Source organism: Accipiter gentilis, chromosome 4 (assembly GCF_929443795.1).
Source record: "Accipiter gentilis chromosome 4, bAccGen1.1, whole genome shotgun sequence".
NCBI lineage: Eukaryota > Metazoa > Chordata > Aves > Accipitriformes > Accipitridae > Astur > Astur gentilis.
In genome coordinates this window covers 30,856,444-30,878,614 of record NC_064883.1, presented here as the reverse complement: position 1 = coordinate 30,878,614, position 22,171 = coordinate 30,856,444, and the positions used below count along the sequence as shown (strand labels likewise).

Genomic DNA, 22,171 nt, shown 5'->3' with positions numbered 1-22,171 from the left:
ATCATTTACACTATGGTGTCTCTTTTAAAGGAAATCCCGGTGGAATTAACCAATATTAGATTTCAGGTGCAGCAGGAAAATGTGCAACGGAGCGTATTTATGCTAGAGACAGACTTTTGTGCCTAGGTATGCTGCAGTGGATATTGCTGGAAAGGGCAGCTTTTCTGCAAAGTTCTGTTAGATCCCCTCAGCAGGAAACAATTATCTGTAATACCAATTTCCCGCAGAATTTCGCAAATCCTTCCCTACAGGGATTTCACCTTTCATTGTTTCCCCTGCACAGGACAGAAAATCTAACTGCAGTGGTACAAAAGCAGATCTGAATCATATTTTTTTTAGCCGCTGTCAGCTGAAGGGTATAATCTCATCTTTGACCAGAAGTGGATGGGCAAACAGGGTAAGGGCTGGTGACCTGAGTCCCAAGCTAACCTCCGGAGATCCCTTCCCACGGCACCCATTTCATGGTGTGATGACCAAAAGGAGAGGGGTGGAGGGTGCAGTGGTGGGGTCCCTGCTTTGGGGGCACTCATGCCTTGGCAGCAGAAGGGATCCAAATACAGGCACGTTGGGGCCCCAGAACATCTGTGGGAAGGAGCACTGCCGTAACTGGTACCTGCCAGGAGGAGCGCCTCACAGCACCTGCCGTCCCCCCATGTCCTCTGAAGGCCACGGCACCCCCATGGCAGAGCCCCCGGCTGCCTTGAACCACCCTTTCTTTTTCTTTCTCCTGCGGCGGTGCAGGGTTAAGAGGAAGATTACAGCCATGGCAACCGGGAGTCGCATTTTCAGCGCGTTTTCTGCATTTTTCACCTTTGTCCCTGTTCCCTCTTCCAAAGCGAGATATCTCACCATGTTGCTGCCTGACAGCATGGGCAGAGCCCTGCCTGTGCGGGCAGAGCCCTGCCTGTGCAGGCAGTCCCACAACCAACCCACGGTGCATGTAGGGGTCTGCCGCCTTCTCCCACCTTGGAAGGAAACTCTGAGCTCAGCATCGGGATGCTCAGACCCCGTTACTGGGCAGCACGTGCCCAGGGAAAGAGGATGTGTGGGATTCTCTGGGGAGGTAGGCATACAGCCTGAGTGGGGAATTCTGTCTTTAAGCAGTTCGGCACATTCAGAGCTACCATATACCAAGGTTTCCTTGCAGAATCCACCTTTTTCCACCTCTACATACATTTCGGCAGTGGGGCAACAAGGGCTTTGGCTATGTGGTTAGGGATGCAGGTAGGATGACCCCGGGAACACAAGACAGTCCGTTCTGCTGTCCCCAGTACCTGGCAGCCTAGTAGCAGCAGGACCTGGTCTGCTGGGTGACAGGTACAAATGACTGGTTAGATGTTTTTGCTGCAATTCCCACCAAGAGGAGGCCCATGAGGTTGTGCTGTCTGTCCATCTGCTCCTGGCAGTTGGCTCTGCCAACCACCTTCACCCAGTCCAGATGGGGGAGGCGTTTCAAGGCCGTGAAGTCCCCATGGATTTGTGACGTGCAATGAGCTGGGTCTGTCCCCAGCACCAGCTGCCCTCTGCCCAGGCAAGCGCTGGCCACTGAGGAGGGCAGTGGGAGGGTAAGGCAGCGGCCGAGGCAGCGTGGAGAGCCAGACCCTGCAGGAAACCGACCTCAGAGGCTCCTACGAGCAACTCCATCACCGTTTGTCCCTGTCCATCCTGAGCTGTTTATTAACTCCAGCCCAGATGACCCGACATTTGGGTAAACCGAATCTGATTTTCCAGCTGAGGGAGCCCTCAGGTCTTTACTGTTTCCAACCAGATTTCATTGTCGAAAGCACATTGCCCTCTGAGGTCTGAACTTCAATGCCAGCAGCAGAAAGCACCGAGAACGCCCAGCTGCTGGCTAAAGGAAACTCAGACCTTTGCTAAGCCCTGGCTGCAAAACAGGGAGGAGAAGGAGCGCAGGAGCGGCTCCTGGACACAGCACCCGACCAGGGGGTCTGACCTGGGGTGTCCCATCAGTGCCCGTGGGCGACCCAGGGTGCAGATCTTCTGCTGCACGGCTCGCACAGGGGAGATGCTCACCCCTCTCCAAAATGCAGGCTGTGCCAGAGGGACGTTGGTGGTGAGGTCCTGGTGTCACTCAGGTGAACAGGTTTGGCAAGGAATATGGGAAATGCAGGAGGCACCTGGGCAGCTGCAGAGTCTTTGAGGGTAAAAGAAAGAGGGACAAACAAGGGGAAAAAAACAGATAGAAAGAACTGTCTTTGATACTTTTCAAGTTGTTAGGTACCTGGTACCAGAGGTGGACAAATGAAATTCAAATTTCTCAAGGCTTTTTTTTTTTTTTTTTCAAAAATTGGAAACTTAAATTTTTAAATCCACTGGAAAAAACATGTTCAAAAGCAATATTTTCCTGCAACAAGTGACTTAAAAAAGCAATGACAGAACCCCTTATTTTGGGAAGAACATTTTAAAATCACAAAAGTCTGAGTAACTCTGCTTCCCGCTGTGGATGCTGTCAGACATGCCCAAAGCATGTGCAGTTGTATATAGAGCTGTGATCTGCTCTTCTTTGGGATGCATTCGTTGTTGGCCTTTAAGCGGCAGGAGACCTGCCTTGTTTCCCCCTCAGCAGAAGGAGATACAGAGTATAATGCTACCACCAAGAAGTGCTAGTACAACTGTGGAGGCACACAGACCCGCAACACTGAAATTTAAAGCTATGGAGCAATTCTGCAGGGCTGTTAATATTGTTTGATGTTCATCTCCAATCATCCATTTGTATTCATGGTCTTTTTACTTGCTCGAATTCTCTAGCAGTCTTTAATCAAAAAAAAATGCATTTCCCACTTGAGATCTCAGAGGAACGGGGTAAAAACGTAATTTGCATGATAATCAAGGTCTCCTTCAAGGAAAGTGTAGGATCTGGATAAATTAGCCACAACCCAGCAAGAGTGGGAATACCCATCAAAAGTTTGTCTGCTTAATTCCAGAGTCCAGGCGATCACAAAATGTTTGTTTTGTAGAAGCCAGGAGAGCAACAGCCAAACGGAAAAGATGTGTTATGGTGAGATCTGTACACTGGAAAGCCCTGCTCAAGTGGTCACAGGGGGAAAATGAGAATAGTCACAGGCTGCCCTCCCTGCCCTTGGCAGGCAGGAGGTGAAGCACAGCAATAAGGCAGTCAAGGGAGGTTGTGGGGGATTTGCTAACAGGTTTCACAAGCATTTGGGGTTGGGCTGGGGGGGGGCATGGGGAGCTGAGCCTCCCTGGGAGAGGGGGAGAAGCTGGAAAGCCTCTCCGGGAGCTGGTGAGCCTCCCCAGGCTGCTGCTCTCCAAGGGGAGATGTTCCACCCTGCCCTTGCCTTCACCCCGCCAAAGGCTGGGAAGGGGGTTTGCAGCACCAGGTCTCAGTACCTTTATAGAGGATTTCTATTTTTCAGTCTCAGTGTTTAGTTCTTATAATAAGTTGGACATTTTTGATTCAGTTGCAGCGTAGCCATGATGTCCCATGACATGCCACAACATTTACAAAAAGCAAAACCAGTCCAAGTCCTTTGTTGACTAGGAGCACTCCTGGTTATTTCCAAGTGCAATGGGAGAAGCAAGGATCCTGGCCTTCCTCCGCAATACGTCCTTGAGGAGGATGTAATTACTGAATTGGGTTTTGTAGTCTTTCTGCTGGGCGCGCTCTGACTGACAGCCCGGGCCAACCCGCGCTTCTCTCCTTCATAATAGTGGAAGCTTATTTGCCTGCAGTGCCAATAAAAATAAATCATCTGGTTGCCTTATGCTCTGTGCAGATGAAAACAGAGTCATCAGTGGTCTGTGTACTTCTGTGCTAACTTTACGCCCACAGCATTCTTTTTTTTTTAAATCAAATTGCAGAATTTTGAAGAGGCTACTATGCACTGGAGAAGAACGGAGGGCTGAGGCTCAGTGTGTGCAAATGATGAGGTTACAATACGTTCATTGTTCAGTTTAAATAATGGTTTTTCAAATTAGGTTTGCATGCATGAATGTAATATTCTCATTGACTAGAGCAATGCACAATAGACCACCCACAATTTGGGAGAGCGCTATGGGTTTGTCCCTCTGTGGGCAGGCATCACTTAGTTTTCCATCCCCATTCTGTCAATACATCTTCAGGCTGGCCTTAATCATTTCTTCTAGATGAGTATATCTGGATCATATAATTTTCCGTGGTGGCCTCATATGCAGTTAAAAGATGATTTCAAGTTGAGAGTCCTCAAAGCCTGGAGAGTTGAGACCTGTACCACCGATCCAAAATCCAACTTCAGCATTTTCCACTCATTCAGTGTTGGAGTAAATCAGGATTTATTCTTCTGAAGTCAGAGATTTACATCATTTTAAAGCAGGAATAAGTGAACATGCCTCATCGGTCAAGGGGGGCCAGGTAGCAGGTTAATGTTTTTTACTATATACTGGGTGTCTCAGCTGCTTTGCAGTAGTTTTGTTCTTATTTCTATTATTACCAGCCCCCCTACTTTCATAAAAAAGTAAGTGTGTAAGCAGCCAAATACAATGCAGTGTGTGGAGGAATCAGTCCCACTCAGGTTGCATTGCGATAAAATTATATAACTCGAAGCCCCAGTTGTATTTCCATCTGGAACATATGGCCTTCCCCCTTCCCCCAGCACTTGTAGGGGAGATGCTTGGACAGGTTGTTATTTATGTCTGTGCAAACTGGTGGTACCAGGCATGTCTCTGCGGTAGTGAAGGCAAGTATTAGCGCCGGCATCATAGCGCAGCATATGTATGTGATGAGATAATAGACATCTGGCACTGAGCAGCTACTGGGGCTCCGTAAATCCCTTGTTTTGTAGTTTTGTGCAGAAAAGCTACCTCCAGCACAGTATATGACTGTATAGTCTGGAGTAATAAGCTTGGTCCTTACAAAGCAGTGAGCTGTGTAACGCTGCTTTTGGGTCCCCAGCTTAGCATTTGTGCCCAGATGCCCCCAAAGACATTGGTGCCTGAAGAGGGGCTCAGGGAGCTCTCAGGTGTCTGTGGCCTTGCTTGTAAATCCCTAAGGTTTGCTTTGCTTCCTCACATCCCAGCATTTTGGCCAGGCCAAGCAGCTCAGCATCTGCCCTCAGGCTGGATGTCTCCCACCTGAGAACCCGCACATGACGCATGCTGCCTGGCTGAGCCTTACCAGACAAGCACCCACAACCACAGCCCAGGCACCCCACATCACTTTCCTGCCCCACGTCGCTGCTGTCCACGACGCAGGCAGCTCGCTGTCCAGGATGTGGGATGCGGTCCCTGTTTTCTGGGCCCGAATAGACGTGAATGGCACATCTCCCACTTCGAGGATGGGAGAGGTGAGTGTTCAGGTCCCTGCTCCAGGTGCAGGTTGTGCACTGCGTCCAGCTGCTGTTTAGGATACACACCCTAAAATCCTGTGTTATTAACTCAAGGTTAACATATAGTTAATCTTCTTCCAAATCGAGGAGGTTACAAATGCCGTTAATACTCACCACTGTTGAGAAGCATGAGAGTAAACAACTCATTAGAGAGCACTGTGACCATGGTGAACCCGCCGCAGAACATACAGCATGTTCAATTCTGTGGTGGGGCATTGCCAGCTCAAAATCCCTTGGGATGGGTACGGGACCAAATTCAACTCTCTTGCACTGCCCTGCAGCTACACTGACTTCAGTTTGCATCCCTGTGGCTTTATGTGGTAAACTGGTGGGATATTTGATCTCCAGTACCAAGAATAGGAACAAAGTGTCTGATTCCAGTGCGTGATATTCTGCAAATATCTATCTGAGTAGCCAGGTCTGAGTAAAAAAAAAAGAAATCAAATAGAGGGATGTGGAAAAATCTCTTTATGCCTATAAAAGGATCACTTCAAAACCACAGGATTTTGTATAGGAACCTTTTTCCTTAAATAGTAGAAACAGTCACCGGGTGCATTCCATCAGTGTAAAAAATGGGGGTTAGGGGAGAGCTGCTGTGTCCAGCGGCAGTTTCCTCTCCTTCCATCTCTCCCTTTCCTCCCCTCACCACATGTGTACATTGTCTTAGCCCCAGAAACTGTGCTTGTAGGAAGCATGAAAACAGTATAATTGCAATATATATATTTACACACACAGATATAAGCAAACCCATATATATATATATATATATACACACACACACTCTGCAGTTAAAGAGGAACTGCATGGTGGGATTTTTCTGCATTCTTCAGGAAACACCTTTCTGTCCCATTTTCCCACCAAGATAAACAAAACTTGGCAGTGAATTTTGCTGGGTGGCTAAAACCCCAATGCAGGGTCCTCCTGCAGTCTCACACCTGCAGCCTCCTCCTGCCTGCCACCGGCCAGAAGGGAGAGGAATAAAACCCAAAGCTCTTTGGCAGTGCCCGTACGAAGGCAGTGGGCCAAATCCTGCCACGCAAAACCCTGCTGACATCACGGGGATTAGATGGGCTGCTAATCAGGACAGTGGGATTTGCGTCAATCTTTTAGTTAGGATGTGCTGCTGAGTGCTCCTGTGGACAGTGTGGGGTGGCTGGGGCTGCAAAGGGACCGGGTGTCCCCGGGGGCAAGCAGCTGTGGGGGGTGGTGCTGGGCTTTGGGGTGCCCTGCATCTGCTCCAGGGTGCCCTGTGGCTGCTGCCATGGGGAGGAGCAGGAATGTGGGACCAGCTCTCCCAGGGCACAGGACCTCAGTGCCTCCCGGTGCAAGGGTCCTGTCGCTGCCCTTTCCAGCTTGGGGCTCCCAGGACAGCAGAGGACAGGAGCGGGGAGAAGATTTCTATGACTTTGGGGTTCGGTGGCCCCTTTGCAGCAGGTTTGTCTGAGGGTGGGATGGGGAAAGGAGTCAAAAGGTTTCCATCTTCAAATGGGAAATGGGCTCAGTTGAGACCAAAACCTTTTCTGGGGGTTGTTTAGAAACCAGGGTGATTTTTTTTAGTACTTTATAAGAAGAGTCTCATGAGTTCACATTAATATGTTGAAAATGTCATGCAGAAGTGTCTTCAGGGAATCAGGCTGGCTCTAGTCCATCCCTTTACCCCATGCCTAGGTCATTCCTTACAGATGTCTGGATAACCTGTTCGTAAAAACGTCTAATAACAGAACCTCCACAGTCTCCTGAGACAAAGTATTTCAGTGTTTTACTACGCTTACTATTAGGATCATTTCTTAAATCTGTCTTAAACCTTTCTTAACTCACTCCCAGCCAGACCCAGCACACACCCTCATTGAAATTTTAGCATGTGGCAGGGACAGAGAAGTTTATTTAATTTCTTTTTGCTCAGCCCCTCATGTGCCTGAAAGCCATTATTTCTCCCTTCAGATATCTGCTCTTTAGTCAAACCCAGTTTCTGTAGCCTACCTTCCTGCACATACCTGTATACACCTTTCTCGAGGAACAGCATCCCAATCCATACAAAAATCTCTAGGTGAAGTCTCACACTAACAGGGGGAGCTGAACAGAGGGGTGGGAGATGTCTTGCATGCTGTGTTTCTATTTATGTACTTCACAATGGAGTTTGGGGTTTTTTTTGCAACAGTATGACATTATAGGTACTCAGTCAGCCTGTGACCCCTCACAACCTGCAGGTCCTCAGAGTCGACCAGCAGCCCAGGCAGTCAGCCCCAGCCTGGCTCAGGGACACTGGGGAGAGGTGTGCATTCAATCCCTCTCTCCAGTTTGTCGTTCTTGCAACCTACAGCCAGTGCAACACATGCCATAGCTGCAACAAGCGCATTGCTCTCTTTTTCCGTTGCCCAAACTGTCAGCATTGGTCAATTCTGGGACAAAGAGAGACCGCCAGGGTCCCATTCAAGGCACTGCCCTAGTCAACAGGGAAATATTGGCACCTTCCACACGCAGCTTTGTAACAGCTTCACCCTTCCCACAACAGTTTCACTCCAACCCCATTTCTGCTGCTTGCTCATAAAAGGGATGACACTGTCAGGGTTGGCAGAAACCAGGAGGAAAGGGTGCTGGGGTGATGATGCACCCACCTACACTGCAGGAAAGCCTGGGGTGGCACAGCAGGTAGCACCCGCAGGGTGGGGGCTGTGGGAGCTGCAGGCTGCGCTGCACCACATCGGGCAGAGACAGGGGGGAAAAGCCACTTGGAGCATGGGCCCTGCTGTGGGAAAGCTTTGTAGACCCCAATCTTGGGGTCCCCTAAGGCCACGCATGGGCTGGCACAGACAGGGTGTCAAACGGGGCAGGGGCTCTGCAGCAGCAGGGCAAAACATGTGAGGGGCTGGGAAGCACGGGTTAGGAGCAAGGTGCTGCCCTTTCGGTGCATGCAACTCAGTTCTGCTACTGTAATAAATATTTGCAACCTCCCAGTGGTAAGAGCTGTGCATATGGGTGGCCCCATCCAGAATGGCTGTTTCTACTTCACCCTTGTTCACTGGACCCTTGAACCTTTTGCCAAGTCCTACCCTCCGCAGAGGATACAGGACTTGTGCTGCACATGCACAAGTTTCTAGTAAAGTTGTTTTAGCATAATTAGAAAAGGATAAAAAGTACCTCTGATGCAATTGCTCAATCTCCTTTTCAAAGAGCAACACATCATACAGCTGGAGACACACTGCTGGAGAAAGCACGCTCCATGTACTGGTCTAGCAAACACCTCCTGAACAATTTTTAATGTGACCTGGCAGCGGACCAGGGTAAATGGCATGTTCTTTTTCCAGTGCTTTGGCCCAAAGTGTGCATTTCAGAGGCTTAAAAGAACAGTCAGTCAATTAAATGTGATAAACGAGGCCATTTGTCACCAGCATTTTAGCTTTTCTTTTAAAGTATAAAACGAGATAATGAGCAGGGCTTGAAGAAATCCTTTGTGGTGTTGGGAGCCAAGGGCACATGATATAGAGAACGGATTTTCTGCCTCTCCCATCATGAGAATGTGATCTGACAATACTCCCCCTCACAACACAGAAATCAGAGACAATGTTAAGACGGGGAAAAAAATCACTAATGGATGAAAAATCAGTAACATGTTGCAATGAAGATAAGAAAAGAAATGCACTTAGTTAAGGGCCAATCTACCCCCACTGGAAACTTCCCATTGTAGGTGCTAGTCAATAGGAACACTAACAGAGAGATGGCTGCAGAGTACCTTTAGCTTACAAAAAAGCCTCAAGTAGCATAGTTACCAACACATCACCTACTCAGAAAGAAGCCAGCAGGGTATGCATGCAGGGGCAGGCAGTGGTTGATGGAAAAGATGGAACAACCCTTCCCCCAGCATGGGAGAGGGGACATGACTGTGGTGGGTTATGTGAGCTGCAGGGTCCTGCACAGTATGGGAGTCTCAGGGCTTTGGGGCACAGTGAGACACCCCATTTACTGACAGTCACATAGGCAATGCAGTACAGGTATGTAGCCCATAAGACCGGTGGCACTTAGGTAGTGCCCGCATTCATGTGGGTTAGTATCCGTGGCCGGAGGCTAGAGCTGGATCTGAATCCAGAACTGGAGTCCTTCCAAGCTCTCTTAAAAAATAGCACCCTTCTTTCTGGCAGGTTCCCTGAATATGTTTCCTTCTGTGCGCTGTGCTTGTCTATCTTATGTGTCTAGGAATTAGGAAACATTTACTCCAATGTGTGAAACCTCTCCGCACCTGTGGGACATGAACATATTGACTTTATTGACTGCATTTCACATTGGCGTGGGCGCCACTGGGTCAATGTTACTCCTGCACCCTTTTTCCATCTCCCCTCTGCATCTACCCACTTGTGCGACCACAGTAAGAAATTACTCTTTTTTAAAAAAACCCCTTGTTTTCTTAATCAATCATCAGTTTATACTGAATACATTGAGGCAGGAGTGCCAGTAAGGACGGTTGTGGACAAACACAAATATATTTAAGGAGATGAGAACCACTGACAGTTTGCCTCTACAACCTATGTTTTATTTATGTCTGTGCTGTGCTGTCTTGGCAGCATTTGATTTAGTCCTGGGATGAAAACCCTGTCTTCTTGCAAACGTGGACAGTCTCATACATGTCTCTGACATTAAATAAGTAATATACACCATGCATGGAAACATATATTTTAAGAAAACAACCCAGATGCACCAGCAACAGGAAGCATCAAAGTAACTCAAAAGACAAAGAATTAAATCTTATTAAAGGAATTGCATTAAAGGAGGTCCCAGTAGAGTACCAAATGTGTAAATGCCAAACACGCAGTTGAGCCAATGACTCAGCATCAGGTTAGCCTCAAGTCAATGAGTTTTCAGCTGATAACGAACTTTGTGCATGGCCTTCAATGGGGCTCTCTGTGGAGGACCACCCTCCTCAGCACCCCAGCGACCCAATGCCAGCAGCGTGCAGCCAGCTGCACCCACGCAAAGGTTTCCAACACTCATAGCGGCTACCACAGTAGTGAGGTCTGTGCCCAAGGTGATTTTTCAGATGAGGTTTCAAACAACAGGACCAGAGCCCGTGCTGTACAAAACTGCTGGTAAGAGGGGTCTGTCTGAACCTGCCTCCCCTGGAAGCGGGCTCAGCCCCAGCCCGTGGGTTGCCCCAGCTATGGCTTGCTGAAAGGGTGGGATAATCCTGCTGAAGCCCTTGGTGGGCTGCCCATTTCCTCTCCTTCCGACTCGCTTGCTTCCAAAACAAATTCCTGCTGCGAAGGCTCAGGCCCTTTCAACTCTGCATTCCTGCCTGTAACACGATCCCTTTTAAAAAGGAGGTGAACTGGTACAACTGAGTGAACTGAAAAGGAAAAAGTTCCCAAATAATTGTTGGAAATGATTGGAAAGAAATATCTCATAAAACAACATCCTAGACCAAACAGAGCGCTGAATGTTTCAGAAGCAGTTAGCTGTGAAATGGTATGTTTCAAAAGCATGGTGACTTACCACGGGCAGGCAGGCAATGGAGGTGTGGGAGTTGATGCCAACGCTTTTCCCTTCTTCACACGCAAAGCCCGTGGGACTGCTGCCTGCACCGCGAGGTGGTTGTGTAAAGGTGCTGTCACCATCCATTTCTCCAACAGCATGAGACCCACCACTGCCATCTCTAGCTATGGCCCAAGGAGTGAATACTCCATCCTTTCTGCAGCAGAGGTTTGCTGGCATCCACCTCATTTGTCTGGGTTAAGCTAGGAGGACGTGGAGAAGGAGGAGGAGGGTCTGACTCCCAAAAGCTCAAATTTACAGCTTAGGGAAGATAGTTTCTCTGCAAACACTTTCTATGGTTTTCTCCCTCCTGTTATATACAGAAAGTTGAGAATTTTTAAAACTGCAGTAGCCTCCCTTAGGGATGCTTGTTTTCAGATCCTGTCTCAACCCAATTCGGAGCAGGGACTTCAAAGGCAAGGAAATCTGGTACCCTGTTAACTTGGATCCATTTGGAGCTGGTCTGGGCAGTTGGAGCTTGCCATGGTGTCCACAGTCCTTCGAAATATTTACTTATCTGACTGACAAGAGAGTTATTTAATAAGTTATGATGTCTGCAGTTTTGTGTAAACAATTTACAGTGCCATGATGTATGCTGAGTGCTGTTTGGAGAGAGGCAAAACTGATTGTATACACTGGGCTTCAGTTTGGAAAGTTCAGCCCCACGACTGGGCAATATTATTGTACGTAATAAATAACAACAGTTAATCATTTGGACTCTTGCTGTTTCCGTCCTCATAAAGCCACACAAACACGGGCAAGTTAAGGCCATATTTCAGCAGACCTTGGCCACGCAAACATCAGGGACCTCTGCAGGGGTGCCCGGTACAGTGGTCACAGTGCCCGGCTCTGCTCTTGCCAATGCTGTACACAGTCCTCCAGCACTTACTGAGCAGAAAGAAACAGCTGGTGTTGTGGGTAGGACAGCCATTGCAGATGTGGGACATCACACTTCAAGTGCCTTCTCCAAATCTAGGAGGGTGGAGGTTGGGAAGTAAGTCTCACCATGTCCAGGAGGCAGCTCCAGCCCCTGCAAGAGTACAGTGAAATGAGTGGGTTCGCTTCTTCTGGTACAGCTTCAGGTCATGGTACATGGATGGGTTTGCTTCTTCTGGTACAGCTTCAGGTCATGCTACATGGGTGGGTTCCTCAGTCTTGCATTTTTCAGTACCTTACCTCAGGTCTCTAGGGGCTTCCAGGAGGAGATGGGATTTCTGCTGCAGTGCTTTGGTCACATCAGCAAAGTCCTTTTTCTGTGTAAATAACTTCCATCACAGGTGTGCAGAATCACAAGAAAAGCCTGTTCCTTGGTGGAAGAAGTGTTCCCACCTCCAGTGGCGTGACACAGGAGCGTCATTGCTGTGGTTCATGGGTGCATGCAGACCAGCTGGTGAGCTGTAGCTACTGTAGATAAGAACAAGCCCCCATGAGACACCAGAGCAGAAAAGAGAGGGCATGGACTAATGTCAGACTGAGAGAAAGTCAGAGATTTTGGTTCAGTTCAAACTGGAAACAAGGTGTTTCAGTTCTGAACTGTCAAAATGTTTTGTATCTGGAATTACGTGACCAGGACATGTCTGAAACAACATTTCCAGGACCATGCTGCTCCCTCAAATTTTCTGCAATTTGACTTTCTGACCTGATTGTGCACAAAGACAAGGGTATGTCTCTCAGAAGTTCCCATGAAATGGACATGCTGTGCCCAGTGCAGCCATGTGCAATGCAGGAGCTATGCAACAGCTACTGCTGAAAGGAAAAAGCTTGGCAGGAGAGGAAGAGCGAGCCCTTTCTTGCTACCAAGCAGCTGTTCAGATTGACTAGTACAGGCAAGAAATTTAAAAAAAAAAAAAAAAAAAAAAAAGATTTAAGAATTTTATTCTGGAAATACTCTTTCAGACACATTCACCGTCAAAGGTCTACGCCAGATGCTGTGAATAAAGAACGGGAGGAAATTAAAAGGAGGGAATTGACCCTAACACTGACACAAGGTGGCTGGGTGGATGTGAGCTAGAGAAAGGCTCCACATACCCATGCAGAGAAAAATGTGCTTCCTCTGAACAAAGCAAAGTAATGAAGTATTGATTTGAAGTTATTGAACTGTGATACTACATCCATGTTGCTGATGATGGTGTTGTCTGACGGAGAGAAAAGAACAAGGAGGTCTTTCCAGTTCAGACTGGAAAAAGGAAAAGGATGTCTGAGGCAGACTTTCCACATATTGCATTCACCATGGGAGGAAAGTAATACTCAATGCCCTCCTGATGTTCAAAACTGTTTCTGCAATCCTCCTCAGCCACCAGAAAAGGCTAATTGATCCCCCAGCCTCACCAATAGCATTTGCTCTAGAAAGGATATCTCTTTTCATTTAGTCTGTTGAAGTTTGCACTCAGAACAAGAAGGATCTTGAGCAAAACACAGCCTGCCTCTTCCTCCCAAGGGACCCTCCGGAGATATGCTGCACTTAGCAAAGCAAGTGAAGGTTTCAGGGGGACCTGAGGGACAGCAGGCTGATGGCACCACTCTTGGTCTCCATGGAAATTTGCCTTGATGTAATTAATGATAAAGAACTGGGACAAGAGTAAAAATGATTCAGAGAATCTCTGGTACTTCTCCCCTGTTTAGCTCCCGTGATTAAACCCACACAGGGCCTAGACTGGAGACTTGAGTCTCAATTATAGCTAAGGAACAGAATAATGAATTACCTCCTTTGCACTTACTTTATCTGGTGAGTAATCCAATTTCTACCCAAACCCATGTTGACTATGGAGATTTTGCCAATATCTGATTCATCAAGATGCCGGAAGAATGTGGAATTAGAAATGCAGAAGAAGGACTGCAGCTCTCTACCACTTATACTTAAACACTGATAATTTCGGGTAAACTTTTTAACAGATAACATTAATACAACCAATACTTTGGTGAAAGTCCACCTTTAGCTAAAATTAAATACAAACAAATGGCCTGCTAAGTGAAGAGTTGGAATCCTCTCTTTTATGTACAATATAGAAATCTTTTTATTTTGGATGGTGGGTCCTTCTTAGATTTGAAAACTCCAACTGAATAGTACAGTGTGTGTTTTATCTGTCTTGAAGGTCTTTTGCTCAGAAAATGCCCGGAACTGCAGGTTCTGAGGCTATAATTTAAATACTGTTGAAAGGTATCAGCAGCCTCAGCTTCCCCCCCTCCCCGGCTGCTGAGAGCGGCAGAGGGTTGACATCCTTGTGTTTCCAGCCTCAGCCATTCTGTATGGGTACCAGTCGGAAGAGACGGCTCTAGAAGCAGCTTTCCTGCATCTGAAAGGAGCCTATTCCTGGAAGTTACAGACTTGTTGAGTTCCTGGGACAGAAACAATATGACTGCCGAAGCTCTGCCCTGTGACTCTGCGAGCTGCTGGCATGATTTGAGGGCTGGGTTTGTAAGTCCTGTGGAGCAGGCACCAGCTTTCTGAGCTGTGGGTCTGCAACCCTGGCAGAAGGAGGTCCTGGCCCACAGCATGGCGGTGGAGAAGGAAAGCAGTTCAAATAAATTAAAAGAAAAAAGTTTGGGGTCTTTTATGAAAGGCGACCTTGTACAGCAATTTATAAAGGGCTCAAGGGATGTTATTGTTTAAATAAATATTTAAGGGAGATTCCTCTCCATTTAAACACAGTGAGCTGTAGCATGTGGAAAGCAGCAGCGTTTGATTACATATATGCAAGAGGCCAAAGCAAACCATTATGAACAAAGGCGGCAGAGAAGGAGAAAGCAACTTCATTTGATTCTGTTTCTCTGAGATAGGTTAGTGACAACACTATTTCTGCCTAGTGCCGAAGTGCAGCGGGGGTACAAATCCTGGCAGTCCCAGCAGTGGATGCGCTGTGCAGGAAAGCCATTCTGCAAGCTCTGTTGGCATTTTGTCCATTGAGATGGCTAGGGACAGAAGTAAGTGTAGGGTTTAACTCCGCAGGTGGTACCCTGCCTGGCGGCTAGCGACCTGACATGCAGCAGCAGCAGGACTGTGTGCCCGAGGACAAGGGGACAAAGGTGGGTCTGGCTGATCATGCACGACCCATCAGGTGCGTTGGCCGGTCTTTGACAGACACACAGTCACAGCCTTGATACTAGAGGGCTGCACATTGCAACACAGGTTCACTTTAAAACCCTGCTTGATTTCTTTGGGGGTCAGGGATGGCAACTCGAACTGAGAGGTTTTTGTGCTCGGTGGCTACAGAGCTGGAGTGACTTTGTGCCATGAGCTTGGCACATCCAAAGCTCAACACCGTGCACTGTCAGAGGCTTGATACAAGGAGGTGCTGCCTGCCCTGCAGGTAGAAAATGCCAAGGGCATAGACATCAACTGGTAGTAGTAGAAAAGAAGAGAAAACAAGAGAAATTCACTGTTAAGGGACAAGACCTCTAAATAAAAGTGAAAATATGCTAAAAGGCTGTAAGCAGTTAAAAAAACCATCAGTGAGTTTGGGGTTATTAGGAACCCGTGTATGCCATAAGTCTCATACGTAGATTTGGACTATGGGATTCACAAGGCTGTTATAAATTAATTGATAGAAAAGGACATAGGGGAACCCACGACACTTGCCACAGGGTGGGAAACCTGAATTTATGTCTGGGTAGGGGTTTCCCAAATTGTCTTCACCAGTGCAAAATGCTGAAACGCTCATCTTCCTCACCTTGTGTTTGAATAAGGCGAGGCCTTTGCCTTTTCAGAAATCAGTTTTTCTTTTCTGATATAACTGTCTATTCACTCCCTTTCTGAATTTAAGTCACAAGCCGATAGAGCACCAAATAAATCATTTGTCCAAAGTGTCCCTGAAATTGGAGAATTCTGTAAAGGTCATGCAGCCCAGCTGACACATATTTCATGGATGCATCTGAAGACATGGCAGATCCCCTGTATGAAGTAGGACATAATTTATATAGGAGAACACTCTTTGGATTATCAAGATGGTTGCTACAAGAGTACTCAGCTAGGGCTGTATCTTGGTAGCAGACAACATCTGTGCACCCATTCATGAACAAACATCTTTGATGTTTCACCCTATCCCATGTCACTGGACAGCAGAATAACAGGAAGACAAATTTATGCCTGGGATGCAACTGCAGGAAGGTAGCAGGCTTCTCTCAAGACTGGGATCAATCTGGTTATCTCCAGCCACGGGTTCTAGGGACCTCAATGTTACTGTACAGCCACTTCAGAAACCCAAGACCCTGCCATGGCTCAGGACAGAAGACCTGGCCCACACAGTACGTGGAGACACTGGGGTCTGAAAAGTAGGTCAAAGCAGACCATTTGGAAAAAAAAATGCATTAATATCTGAGACAAAATAGTTCATGATTCATGACTATTTGGAAACAAATGCGAAATAGGAATTACACAAAGGCCCCATTTTGTTCATTGAGGAACCGCAGAATTAATTGCATGTACTTTAGTTTCCAGCAAAGGCTAAGTCCCAAGGCACAGTGTTGTGATTGTTGAACTAGTCATGTCACACATACTGGTTTAATTCAGACCAAAACTGTAGGAAGAGCATGATGGGATATAGGCAGTAGCTAGCTTGGAATAGAGGTAGGATAGGAGCAGGGTCTGTCTCAAGTAGCTCAAGCAATTCATCAAGCAAGGAAGGTTTTGGGTTAGCACCAATGAGGTGACCTCGCTCTTTCCCTGGGCGCTGTGCAGTGAAAGGAGCTGGCTGGACCGGCCAGGGTTGCAGATTAGGAGGTGGCAGCTCTTCCAGAGCTGTGCAAGAAACCTTATGCACAGAACTGTCTGCTTCATTCATGATGTTGCTCCCCACTTGTAATCATCACATCAAAGTTGTAACAGCAACAGCTTCCCAGATTTATTTCTTTTGTGAAAAATTCTACAGGGACATCTGCAATAAGCATCTCCGGTCCTTTGACTGCTAGTCTCCACTCCACCCATCTGCTCTCATCCAGCATCAAAGTTTAGGGCACTGTTTTCCACAATGTCCCGACAAGCACTTTCTTGTTTTTTTCCATGACACTTGGTTCAGAAGGCCGTAAGCGTCGACCGCTCCTTTTCCTTTTCTGTTTCAGTTCTCCTGAAAATACCTCCTTAAAACTCCTTCTTGTGACATCCTTGACAAAGGTGAGGCTGTCTGTTTGCATCAAGCACTGCCTGCCATGCTGGCCAACACCGTCTCACAGCTTCTTAGAACTCCTTCATTTCTCAGTGAGAGGTGTCTGTAGGCAGCCCTGGTCTTCTCACATTGTCATCTCCTGTTCTTTTGGTCTTTGTTTCTACACTATCTCACACAGCTGAGTCCTGGTGTGTCCATGGAGCTCCCAGGAGCTTATGAAGATGATGAAACTTCAGTGCCTGGCTTTGTGGAAGGAGAGGCTGTACAGGATGCTCTGTAACCCATAGCCATAAAAGAAGTGAAGGAAACAACCTCTCCCTGCCACTCCAGCAGGAACGGAAACAAGCAGACTGCAGCTCCCAACTTTTCAACGTGGAAATCACGTCAAGAGGCAAAATGGAAACACTGAGATTTCACCATCTGTCTGCAAATGCTGCATATGTATTGCATAAAAAAATGAGCTATAAGAATACTGTTAAGACTGAAAAACGCATGAGGTAAGAGATGCCAGATTTAGGCCTCCCTTGTGCTATGTTTTATGACACACTTGTTAATTAGATGATCACACAGTATTTTGCCAGAGGTTGCAGCTTTATCCCATGGGGCAGGATGGACTGTCTTCACCGCAGAAGGTGTTACATAGAATTTTGTTTTTTCCTTAGTGTTCAGTGTACTCCTAGGCTTTATTTGCTACCCAAGCCCTCCTCTGAATAAAAATTACTGATTTTCCCAAGACTGGGAAAATTTCAGTGGCACACTTCCCTATAGTATCTGGGTGCTTCACAAGTGTCTCTGAATTGTGGTACCTCTGTCAGAGGGTGGTAGTGCATTAGCCACTTGAACAAAATGGAAACTGAGGGAAGAGATGGGCATCCAAGCAACCAGCCTGATGGCATCAGGCACCAGTTCATCAGGGGTCTGGCTTGGTTGCCCATCCCAGCTGCCCCCCACCACAGTAGTGGGCCTTCCCTGCAGCAAGACCCATGCCCACATCCACCCTTGCAGGCTTCACGGGTCCCACAGCCCAGTGCTTCAAGGTCATGATCTGAGACCAAGGGGTGACCAACAGACATAGCTGGGGATGAGGCTGGGGCTATGGAAGAGTGTTCGGCACTGGAAGGGCTTGAGGCAGAGCTCCCATCAACTCCCATCCCAGGAGCAGACATTCAGTACCAGGGTCTTATGGCATGGCCTCACAGATACTGACTGCAGACTGGGGAAAGCCTCAGTGAGACCCGGCACAAAAGACCCTGCAGGGAGAGCAGGGCTGAAGCCAGTTCTGCAAGGCAGCACTCATATACCTGAAAAGGGACCATGGATGGGGCAGCTCAGGTTTCTGGTCAGGCTCTGGCGTGTCCAGACTCTCCCTATGGCTCACGCCTTGACACACCTCACTGCCCCGCTCCTGAGCCCCCTGAACCCCTGCCTCCTCACTCGTACCATGTACTCCCCATCCCCGTCCCATGCCATCCTTCAGCTTCAGCGTCCCAGTACCAGACCTTCCCTTAGCCCAGCATCCTCAGGGTCCATGGTTGCCTCCTGGCTGTGCGGGGAAGGTGTCAAAAGAAGACTGGTTTTCCCTGCCTGCTTTTCCATTGTCCAACCCCTTTGCCCTGAGCAGCATTACAGAGAGAACCCAACTTCATCCTGCTCCTAGATCTAGGGATGGCTCTTGGGCTGCAGAGAGGGGACATGGGTAGCCTGCTCCGTGCGGAGCTGTGAGGAAGCAGCAGGAACTTGGTAGCACTGACTGGGTGCACAGGAGCACTGGGGTCAGCACTGGGAGCTGCCAGGATGATGGGCTGATCTCGCTCACATGGGAAGGAATCTCAGCAGATTTTGACTACTCAGCCCTAGCACGTTTCTAATAAGTTGCTATTTTTTCCCTTCAAAGGCTGTCACTAAGCCAAATTGGAGGAGATTTACAAAGTAAAAAAAAAAAAAAAAAAAAAAAAATCACAGTCCTAACACAAAGCTGCCAAATTTCAGATCTCTACTCCAATGCACAGAGGGATAAGAACTGTCCAAGGAAAGGATCACCAGGTTCCCCCCTCCTGTTTCTTCCCTTCGTTTTTTTTCCAGTTGGACAACAATACTTTTTTCCCTATGCTCATTCTTGGAAATGGCTGGACAGTTTTGGCTGAAATTTTCCAGAAAAGAACGTAGCCCAAGGCAGACAATCAAGTTGGAAGAACTCAGTCTAAACAGTTCAAAGTCTGGCAGTCATAAGCAACTGCGAACGCGATCTTATAGCAGGACACATATGAGTAACCCTAATCATAGGAGCTGCATGCCATCCCACCTTTGACGCATTTGAAGTTATAATAGCTGATGATGCTGTTCCATTCAGGTGTGTTTTATCACAATTCAGATATGTCACCAGTAAAAGAGCTTTACAACAGTCATCCCACCGAGCCTTCCCACACCCCTTCCTACTCAAACAGCTCTTCCCATCTAACAACTGGTCGCACAAAAAACCACAGTTCCCTCGCCTCCAGTATTTGCATTTGAGCTTCGGCTTCTTGGATAGAGGCAGCTGATGCTAAAATAGGATTGCTCTCTGAACTAATGTATTCAAAATTAATAAAAGAAATAAAGCAACACACTCCTCTGGCAGGTTCCCATGCATATTTTCCATAAAAGTTCATTTTTCCACAAGAACAAATTGTGAGTATGTGGGGGATTTGCACTGAATCTTGATACGGAGCTTAGAATTCTTGGCACCGCTTGGGACGTTAAAATGACATCAGCTCCACTTTCTATATTGAAATTTTATAGTTGCTGCCTGACCGCATTTCTTTGTTCTGCGCATATTCTCTCTCCTCTGAGCTGCTTCTCTGCCACAATGTACTGTACATGAGTATCATGAAAAGCTGTGTGTTTGTATTCCTTATAGCCCTGCTTGCCTCTCCCTGTGCCGGGCACCCGAGTGATGAAGCTGCATTTCTTCCTCCAGGACAAAGCATCATTGTTGGCTCAAGGGACGAGAGCACCTTTGCCAGCCGAGAGGCTTCCCCGCAGCGCAGCGGCTCTGTGCTGCGAGGGAGCTGGTGTGCCAAGCAGGGTCCTCCTCTTTTCTCCGCAGGAGCAGAGGAGTGGAGTGCGTGCTGCTGGGGTGACAGGGCTGTGGGACAGGGGGGACCAAGGGAGGCCAGTTATTGCAGGCAGAACACTGTGAAACTGTCCTGTCTGGCTCAGGGAAGGGAAAGGGGAGTGGAAAGAGGGGGAAGAGGAAAGGGTGCATCTCTGGGTGGGAGACGAGGCTTTCCCCAGCACTGGCAAGGTAGCACCCAGAGCAGCGTTTGTGCAGTGCTACCTCGATGGAGGGAGAGGATAAGCGCCCCCCCCCCCAACACACACAGGCTGCCCCATGCCTCGGTGCAGGGAGGGGCAGCTTTTTTTTTTAAATTAAGCAATAATCTGAGTGATGGTGTTTCTCTATTATCCAGCAGCGTGACCCACTGTGTTTGAACACCGTGGGGCAGGAGGACAGATCTGGTGCTTGGGATCCCCTGTGAATCACAGCATGGGGAGAAGCAAGAGTGTCGGGGCTGGGAGAGTTAACAGACTCCAGCACTGCGAGTACAGCTCCACGGGCATTAGCACAGACATCACACTCGTTTCCTGGATTTCAAGTAAAATAAGGATTCAAGGAAAAGATGATGCTTTCCTACATCCCCTGTGACTTGGAAAGCAATAAGAGCGAATAGAGGCAGTTAATTATCTGGCACGCCACATCCAAACATTTCTGAAAGCACCGCTCTGCCGTTACTGTAAGAGTCACGCTGGAACAGCATTAGCATATACTCCGTAAACAGACTCAGTGCCATCCTCCGGCACAGCCTCAGCCTCCCACATGGGGATTACAGCAGCTGGACAAACCCAGGAGGGACTATACCTGGCAGTCAACAAAATGCTAGTTTTGCTTTAGTCTGGCTTGATCGCAGTAGTACCTGGGTTTGTTATTTCCTACATTGCCTACATGCTCAGCATCTCTCCCGTGTGATGGAGAATTGCTGCTGCTTGCTTCTCCATGCAAGACTGTAATTTCATCATTTCAGTGTCGTATGGAAATAGCCACAAGACCAGATTAACTGTTAAAGATTGTGAAGCCATTTGCCAAATATTTCTTGCTCTATAAGCAACAACGTTTTTATAATTGCGTTTGCAACAGCATTTTTGCAATCACATTTATACACTCCTTTGCAAGCACATGCAACCATATACAGAATGCAGAAAATCTTTACCTTGCGTGCCCAGAAGAGAGAGTCTGGTTTCCTCTCATGGATCAGAAGTAGGATGAAAAACAAACCCGAGAAAGACCCTTGAACAGACTCATCTGCTCAGAGTTGTCTAAATCCCAAGCCAGCTCCCGCTAGCAGCTCTAAGTTTGTGCTCTGAATAGAGGCTGTGTTATTTTAACCACAGGATTTCTAGTCATGGGGGAGGAGAGATGGATTAGGTACGTTTGCAATCTAATGCTTCACATTCACCTCAACTGAAATGAACTCCTTTAAGCCTGATGTAAATAAGTACTGCTAAGATATAAATTTCAAGAGCCCACTAACCAATTACGCTTAAACTAACATTCTAAATAACTGTGGAAAATTCCAGAGGAATAAGATAACATACTTTTGTGTTCTTTCCTAAATAAAAGGCATGTGTGGAATTTCATGCTAGATACTATGACAAGTGAGGGGCAGCAGATGAACTGTGCAAAGTAACCTATGTAAGGTGCCATACCTCATAAAACAGTATTCCTAACACCTGTTAGCATGGATTTCAGCAGGCATCCCGGCAATTTGGGTTTTCATGGCTTGTAAAAACTACAGATATGAGGGATTTGAATCTAAGATTTCAAAAGAGCAAATAAAGCTCTTTAAGGTAATAAGGCAAGATTTTAAAAGGCCACGAGGTCTGAAGTTCTGCAGGAGCACAGACATTAGCCTGCTGAACAAGTGCCATCTCTAACAGGGATGTAAGCTTGATACCCTCCCTGCAGCTTATGGATTGCTACGGAGATTGTTAAATGCAGGCAAAATATTGTGCCCAGGACACTGGTTTGGGATTTTTGTTGTTTAATCCAGCTCAGACTCTGCCTTCATTTCCTGGTTTATGACACTTTGGTGCTGCAGCTGCTGTGGTTGCAAAGCATGGCTACAGTCCAGGCTTCCAGGGCCACCTCACAGATGATGGAAAAGAAATCTATTA

The 22,171-nt window shown here is 47.4% G+C and overlaps 1 protein-coding gene across 1 annotated transcript in view; it reads right to left on the bottom strand.

The window, feature by feature from the left end:
* The window catches only part of JCAD (junctional cadherin 5 associated), a 66,655-nt gene extending 45,332 nt beyond the window's left edge, over window positions 1-21,323 (bottom strand). The window contains exon 1 of the mRNA XM_049798281.1: window positions 21,208-21,323. The gene's annotated coding sequence lies outside the window, so the exon portion shown is untranslated. The remainder of the gene's footprint in view (window positions 1-21,207) is intronic.
* Window positions 21,324-22,171: the final 848 nt, after the last annotated feature.